General features: G+C 42.6%; 1 long non-coding RNA gene across 1 annotated transcript; it reads right to left on the bottom strand.

The window, feature by feature from the left end:
* Positions 1-285: 285 nt before the first annotated feature.
* LOC118501287 lies at positions 286-8,440 on the bottom strand. Its single transcript, XR_004903911.1, has 2 exons — positions 8,118-8,440; positions 286-488 (listed from the first exon to the last, which is right to left on the bottom strand). It is a non-coding gene; the product is annotated as an uncharacterized LOC118501287 (long non-coding RNA).
* Positions 8,441-8,700: the final 260 nt, after the last annotated feature.

Here is an 8,700-nt window from a genome sequence, read left to right as displayed (position 1 = left end):
CATCATTGGGAATGCACAAGGAGCGTAGAGGAAGGGAGGGCTTCCTGGGGGAGCCATGCCTTCGCTGAGGAATATATGCAGTCTGGCGTTTGGGTTCAAGCCCTGCCATAGTCCTCCTTACTTATCGCCTTGGCCTTTCTGCAGCTCAGCTGCTCGAGGTGGGCAGTAAACATCCTATTACATTGTGCATGTGGGAGAGATGGGGGAGGATGAGCACGTGAACTCACAGAACTGCCAGGGAAATAACAATTACAACCCCAGCTGTTGTTGTTGGGGACATTTTTATTCGACCAAGTCACATAGCTGCAGGTCTGCTCCAGTCCATGTGGTGTTTCTGTGCTCTGAGGACATCAGAGCCTGGAGAGGCGTTCAGCTGCTGCCCCTCTCCTGGACGTGGGGTGCTGATCTGGGGATCATTAGGGCAGCCGGGACAGAGGTCAGATCTTCTTCCAGGAGGATAGGGAGGGTGGAGCAGATTTCTCAGTAACCTCGAAGAGAGACATAAAAGTCAACAAATACCAAAAGGCTCTATTTATACAATAAAGTGTAATTGATGTAACTGCAAATTAGATCATTCACTTCTTCGTATGGGAAGAGAGTTGTGTTCTGATTAAAAGGACTGAAGTTACACTTAGCAAAGCAACACTATTGTTATGGTGGTAGCTAGGAGGACCATTTTTCTTTATAAAGGACAGACCACAGCACCATTTTTAGTGTAATTCAGACTTCTGTGTGACTGCCTCCTAGGAATGGCAGAATTAATCTTCTTTTAATCTAAATGAATGACAATTACTGTAGAGGGACTCAGTTGAGAGCTATGGGATTCTCAGACCCCAGAACCCGGGCCTGGGGGCCCTGCTCCGAAAGAGGAAACCTGAGGGGTGCTTCAGAGCACCCACTAAGCCACATTACAACATCTTAAAATGTCCTGTGTATGTCCTTGATCCAATTTTCTAATGCCAGTTTTGCCTTTTTATAGCTTTATAGTTGCTATATACTTTTTCTGAATCTTGATATTTTATTTTATACATATACATATACATATACATATACATATACATATACATATACATATACATGACAAGTCTTGCCCCCAATCTGCCATTTATTTTTCTTATTGCCACCTCAGTCTATGTATAAGTCCACCGTTTGTCGTCTGGGACCGTCAGCTTTTCTCAAGGAAATAGACTGTAAGCGAAACTCAGAGAAAACAAGGTAGAGCTCAAAGAGAGAGGGGCAGAGACTCAGAGAGGTGGACAGGGACTGGGGAGGAGGAGAGGTGTACAGAGAAACACTGGAACCAGAAAGAGAGAGACAGAGCCCCTTTTTTGTTCGTAACTTGTCTGTGTTGTTTTAGCTCACACAAAAGTGTTCAGAATTATGAGTTAAATCTGCCAGCCTCTCCCAGGCTTCCAAATTTTTGTGTCTTACTTAAAATGGTCTTCACCACCCCAAAATTTAAAAAACACTTTCATATATTTTGTTCTAAAATGTTTTACTTTCGTTCTTTAGTATTACTTCTTCATTTGAATTTTACTTTTGTATATATGTAGGATAGGAATCTAACTTAACTCTTTTCCAAGTGGATATCTAATAACACCTCTTATTAAATAACTCACTCTTACCCTCCTTTTACCCTCTCATTTAAAACACCGTACCTATTATATACCAAACTCGCACATATAGATGAGTCTCTTTCTGGACACTCTATTCTGTTCTGTTGGATTATTTGTCTATTCCTGTGCCAAAACCACAATGTTTTAATCACTATAGCTTTATAGCATATTTTGGTATTTGATAGGACACATTCTTCACTATTGTTTCCTTTTTTCAAAATGTTCTTGGCTTGGCATGTGTCTTTTCTCTTCCAGATGAACTCAAGAATCAGCAGTCAGGTTTCATAAGATGTTCAGAACAGATCGAATACTCTGTTTCTAAATGTTCCTCCTTATCTAATTACTGATGTGTTTCTCCTTCTCCCCACCCCCAGCTCCTGGAAGCGGCACATGTGCTCATCAGTAAGACACTCCCAAAATTCTAAGAATTAAACTATTAAAAGCCCCATGTTCTAAATAAAGCTAAAAACATGCAAAAGGCAATACTCCTGGGGTCAGGAGTAGAAAGAGTAAAATCTAATTGATTAGGTTTAACAAAGCTATTTTTAAATTAAAATGAATAGACCAATCATAGAGGGTAGTGGTCAGTCATACAAGTACAGTGAAAAAGTATGAATACAAAAGGAAGCAGAGACAGCACCCAGTTCACGACTGGCCATATACAAAGTTGGCGGTAAAGTGTAATATATTCTACCTGTACCCCCACTTATAGCCCCTCAGTACTGCATATTTCAGTTGCCCGCCAAACTGTCCCCTGACTTCCACATCTTCACCTGAGGATTTGCCTGGCCACCAGAGCCCATTCAATCCACATATGCAGTAGGCTAGATAAGTCAGCAAATTAACCACCCAACCCCACCCCATGTCGGGAGCACCACTCAGCCAAGGACTTGTGAGAGCTGATGGATGAAGAGGCCAGGTCTCTTGCCCCTAGAGTGCTTTAACACTGAGCTGCATGTTGTGCACTGTCTCACAGAGTCCCCAGTGAGATTAAGTTCCAGTTGCTCACAAAGGTACCTTGTTAGGTAACATACCTGTGTTGGCTTCCTTCCCTTCTTTGTTTCACTTCCCCATGCTGCTACCACTGTTTCCTGGGACCACCTCCCAAATCAACTCCTTGTACTCAGATCCTTATTTCAGGGTTGCTTTTGGGAAGACCTGAACAGGGTCAGTCCTTGACCCCAGGCCTTAACTGACCAGCTTCTGTAGCAGGCCTTCCTGTATCCTGGATATGAGGGGAAAAATGACTGATCACATCTGTTGCCCTCAAAACCCACCACCATAAAACTCTCTCCCCTTACTCTATTCCACACTCACCAGGCAACCTCCTGATTATGACCTGGCTTCCCTTATGGTTTTTCTATAGAAAAAAAGGGGGCAGTGACTAGAAGTAGCAAGTGTCTAGTCCCAAATTCTATATTCTCATTGGCAATAAACACCCAGCAAATAATTTACAGAACAAGCTCTTGTGAGCTTGGACAGTGAAACCCTGTTCTGAGTGAGAAGGAACCCCTCTCAGTATTGGTGAAATTGCATTTCCTGGCCTGCTAAGTTGTACACCAGACTCTGGGCCAAGATGACTTCTCCAGGTAATGGCTGCTTTCTAAGGAGCCTAATGGAAGCCAGCCAGCCTCTTCTGCCAGCACCTGGCCTAGCCACACATCTTTTTACAAGCTTCAGTGGCAGTGTTCCACTTACATTCACAAATAGATGGAGTCATAATTTTCCTAACCTTTCTGCTCATTCTTAGCAGGAAAACTTCTTTGCACCCTTAAGTGTTTTAATACCCAGGATATTCTTAATCCCAGAACTTCATTTCCAGTTAGACTTTTCTACCAGAGTCATCCTAGACCACTGATTATGGGCATGATTGTTATAATTCTGAATTTTTATGGGATAGCCCAGATCTCAAATATTCTGAGCTTTAAACACAAAACATTAAAATATCCTTGAAATTCTAAGATTTCAATGTCCAACTAACCTCTCCCATTTTGCAATAACACTGGGAAGTAACCCAGAACAATTTTTGTAAGATGATGTATACTTGATGTTGGATTGGAACTGAAAATCCTGCTAAAGAAGATTCTTGAGCTATGACACACATATCCCTGAGCTGTTTTTAACTCAGTTGCTCAGGTTCCTACATTTACTCTAAGGAATTCTTTGTTTAGACCAATTTGATCTAAGGAATTCTTTGTTTAGACCAATTTGATGGTCCTTTTGTACATCGTCTTGTATGGCTTAAAGAATAAAACCTCTTGAGTTGAAACTCCCTTACAATAAAGTGATTTTTTTAAGAAAGAAAAAAGGGAGAGAGAGAAAAGAGGAAGAGAAAGACAAGCCATTCTTTTAAAAAAAAAAATTATTTATTTATTTTTAGAAAGGGAAGGGAGGGAGATAGAGAGAAATAGAGAAACATCAATGTGCAGTTGCTGGGGGTTATGGCCTGCAACCCAGGAATGTACCCTGGCTGGGAATCGAACCTGGGACACTTTGGTTCCCAGCCCACACTCAATCCACTGAGCTACGCCAGCCAGGGCTGACAAGCCATTCTTTATAGAACTGGTGTCCCAGTGGCCTAGTGGCCCTGTCTCAAAGAAGATTCTGGTAGTTGCTGCGGAGCTGTCCACCATAGAGGTGCTGACAATGTCCTGGAGTGAGAAAGGGGCTGCCTCCTCAGGTTGACAAGCTCCTCAGGTTGTGACAAGAACCCCTCTGCACCCTACCACCACTCCACTCCCAAAGAAATGTAAAATTCTGTGAAAAGTTAGGAAAATATAAGCTATACCCCCTGGTTGGAATAGGGAAGGCAATAATTTGTTGCAAAATTTTCTGCATCATCTCCATTTTGCTCATAGACATACTATCTGCCCAGAACTCCTTTTCTATGATTCTGAATATTCAGCAGAGTGGATGCTATAGATGCCTCCAGGGGGTCTTGCAGTCCACACAGATGCTAATTCAGGCTAGCTGCTGGAGAAGGAGAAGTTGTGACCCTAATTCTTCTCCCACACGATAACATGCACCTTCCTTCTCCATTTCCACACTGGGAATAAGAACCACCTCTTCTTACTTTTAGTACTTGGAGAAAATAATAAATGCCTTTGAAGGGGCAACTGATTGCCTTGGATTCATGTAACAGGCTAGTGACTCTGAACAAGTCATTCTTCCCCTCTGGTTGGTCTCCTCATATGTAAGACAAGGAACAGCAGGGACTCAGCCCTTATCTTGTCTCCCTGTCCTCTGGCCATCTTGCGTCAGTTGTATGTCTCCCTGCCAGGCTAGTCAAAGTGTCTTTGCAAAGAATTTCTGCCACTCAAGTTCTCCAGCACTAAGAATCCCTGATGTTAGCTCTGGGAGCAGGGACCTGGGGTAGGACTAACATGGGTATTGGATGAGCTTGAAAACCTTGGCTCTGGGGTAGAGGGAGTGAGGGAGAGTGGCAAGAGCAAGGAGACTAGAAATGTTAAAGGAAATCTAGAAGCATTGTCTCCCTCTCTTTTTTAAGATAATATTTTATTTTTATAAAAATGTTACACACTCATAAAGTATTCGAACTATGTAGAAGAGTACAAAGAAGATATTTTAAAATCTTCAAAATCCTAACACCCCAAAATAATCATGACCCAGTGGCCTAGTGGCCCTATTGCTAAAGCAAGTGACCATCACACTGCTATTCCTCTCTTTATATATACAGAGAGAAGAAGAGATGGGAAAGTAACTAAGAAGGGAGAGTGGTTGATGGATGGATGGATGGATGGATGGAAGGATAAATGGATGGGTGGATATTAAGAAATAGTTCATTAGACAGGGATTGTACTTCACTTACTATTTAATAAAAAGCATAAAATTTAATTTTCCTTGAGTTGAAAAGACAAAGACACTAGCACTGGCTGGAGTAGCTCAGTGGATTGAGTGCCAGCCTGTGAACCTAAGGGTTGCTGTTCAATTCCCAATAAGGGTACATGCCCCCCCAGTTAGGGGCATGCATCAATGTTTCTCGCCCTCTCTTTTACCCTCCCTTCCCTTCTGTCTAAAAATAAATAAAATTTGTAAAAGACAAAGACACTAAATTAAAGCTAATGGTATTGCTTAACTTTATTCTCCACAAGAGATATTATTTCTCAAACATATCTCTAAGGTTAAGAAAATAATTTTGAAAAATATCAAAAGACTGGAATCATCAGTTTTTAACATGCTTCAATTTAGGCAGTATCAATTGACTGGCTGCTATGAAAGATAAGGAAATTAACACTCTTACACTTCCTCCCATTTCCCCTCCCCCACTTCCCGAATATTATGAGTAATACTGTTTTTTTCTATTTCTGTCTCTTAATGTGAGTCATTGTCAGTGCAACGATCCGGATTAAATGAGGCATGTCATGTAATGGAGAAATGTGATGACATGGATATCTATCATAAACACCAAAGACCAACAAAAAAAAAAAAAAGAGGAAAATTAACATTTTCATTTGGCTACATAAATGTCATAAGAATTTTTAAGCATTTTGGTGAACTACTGACCTTGTGTGCCACTGACCTAACTATGCATCACAAATTAGCTTCAAATGTCATATTTTTAAATAATAATAAAATTAAATGAGTGGCCAGACTGTATTATCTCTGAGGCTTCTGCAGCGCTATGACTTTTGCTTGGAGGGATCCCCATCTGAGCTCAGAGGAGGCTTGTCTTATTTCAGAGCAGAGCCAGATTTGACAGTAATAACAACAATTTCTAATATTACTCATCACTTAGTGGCTGCCAGGTACAGGTTAGGTACTCTACACAGACTGGTTCATTTAATCTCCAATGTTCTAGTGAGGGACATGTTATAGCCTTAATTTTAAAAGTGAGGAAAGTGAGTAGGGGACCCTAGGTTCGTTCAGATGATCTTCACAGTAAATAGCAGAGCTAGAATTCCAACACTGTTTTCTCCAGTCTCAATAACTCACTAGCTGTGTGATCTTGGGTTAGTCCCTCATCCTCTCTGAGAAAGTGTCATCTACAAACCTGGGACAAGTAAGGCCTCCCCTGACTGTCACCCATGGCTTCTCGGGGGATCAAGGGAGCAGTGCCTGGAAAAGAGCTTTGTGAAGCAGAGTAGCCATCTCCTTCCCCTCCAGAACTCAGCAGGACACGTAGCTGGTGGCCTTGGTCAGGACTGAGACAGGAATCAGCCCTGCTGATAAGAAAAACATTGCTGCAAGGCCACAGAAACAAAACAATGCTTCTGCCAGAAGACAATGAGATGAGGTAGGCAGGGAGCTCTAGTGGCTGTGAATGCCTTACCGAGTTTGTGTTTAGGGTGAATTCCAGCAAGATGCTCTTTGTTTACTGGGTTCACTGTCAAACTGTGACTTGACAAGAAAAGTCTCTGCATGAAGAGAATGTCCAAGGCCCCTGGATATGGTGTTCACCCCCTCTGGCCAGCTCCTTTTACTCAGGCCCTGTGCACTTGTTCCCCCTTCAGCAGCTGCTCTGGGCCTGGCCAAGCTGCCAACCTGCCTCTCTGGATGTGATGCCTAAAAGGTGAGAGCCAGAGAAAGACCCTTTCCAAATTTCAGGCAACATAAAGAAAAAGGTCACCAAGTTGGCATTCTGAACCCTGAAGGCCTGAGTAGGCCAGAGAGCTGACTTCTGGCCCTGACTCAAAACCATGACCTTGGGTAAGTCCCTTCTCCTCTCAGGGCTTTTGTTTTCCCATCTGCAATACAAGGGCTTCCTGGATGCTCTCCCAAGGCCCTTCTAACTCTGCCTTCATGCTGGCTATTCTGGGGAGAGGTGTAGCACAGCTATGACTAGCTGTGATTTATCTGGTAGGTTTCCAGAGAACGAGAAATCAAACAAGAATCTGGAGCCCACAGACTAAGACAAACTGCAGTTTAAGAACTCTGGCTGACAGTGTGAAGTTATAAAGCCATAGCAATGGGTTTGGAGGGCAAAGAGATGATAGTACTGCTGAGAAGAACATTTGGAAACGGGATTTTTAACCAACAGGCACTGGGATCCTCTATCATATGCAAGGCACATGGAGAGACAGAGAAAGAAGCTATAAAAGCTCTCAAGATAAATTAGACATGGTGTCTGCCCTCAGCCAGACTGTAGTCTGAGGTCAAAAACAGTTGTGTACTGAGCCAAGAGAGGAATGAAGAAGGCACTGTGGAGCCACTCAGAAATCCTGTGCTGGGTGTGGCATGGTCAGAAACAGAGCGTCCTCCCTGGTCTGGAGATAGGAAAGCTGGTTAGACAGAAGGGATGGACTTAAATACTATCCCAGAGTGTTGCAAAAGCGCAGAGAATTCAAAAGATCTGGAAATGAGATGTCACTTCAGGTTTGCCCCTCTCAGTCAGGCCCTGTTTCTCCAAAGAACTTCTGATGCTCAGTCAACAAAAAGCAGGAGCCACAGCGCCTCTCCCAGCTGTGCCACCCCCAGCACCCAAGACCTCACACCTCTAGAAGAAGCCAAGATTTCCAACTTGTTCCCAGGCTTGTCACTTACCTTGTCCCTGACAGGGCTTCTCTCTCAGAGCCAGTCAGAGTCCACCCTCCCAGGGAGCCTGCAGGAGCAGAAGGGTCTGGATTTTCTCACTAGGTGATCAGGAACACAGGCTGTTTCTCCCTTCTGGCTTTCCGTGCTCTTCTACAGGTCTAACGTGTAACCCAGACAGACAGGAACAGGGCAGCTCATCTGGGACTTCCACTTGGCCTTGGAATGACCACAGTGCTACGGATCCACCCATGCAGCCCTTTCTCCTGCACAAACCCACAAGGCCTCTGGGACCCAGGGCTTTGTACAGGTGGCAAAGGATCAGTTGAAAGACCTGAACCATCCTATGTTATTGACCATACGTTATTATTTATTAATTATATACACATGCATATGTATATATAATTTACATACATAACATAACTTATATAATATGATATATTGCATTATTATATGATCATCATTACAATTATAAAATAGTTATATAATACATTATTTATAATGTATATACATTGTACGTTATGATACAGTATACAGAGCATATGTATATGTATATACTTACATACATAGACGTACGATGTATATACATTATTAC

Source organism: Phyllostomus discolor, chromosome 6 (assembly GCF_004126475.2).
Source record: "Phyllostomus discolor isolate MPI-MPIP mPhyDis1 chromosome 6, mPhyDis1.pri.v3, whole genome shotgun sequence".
NCBI lineage: Eukaryota > Metazoa > Chordata > Mammalia > Chiroptera > Phyllostomidae > Phyllostomus > Phyllostomus discolor.
The sequence above is the reverse complement of the archived record's forward strand: the minus strand, read 5'-3'. Positions and strand labels throughout refer to the sequence as shown.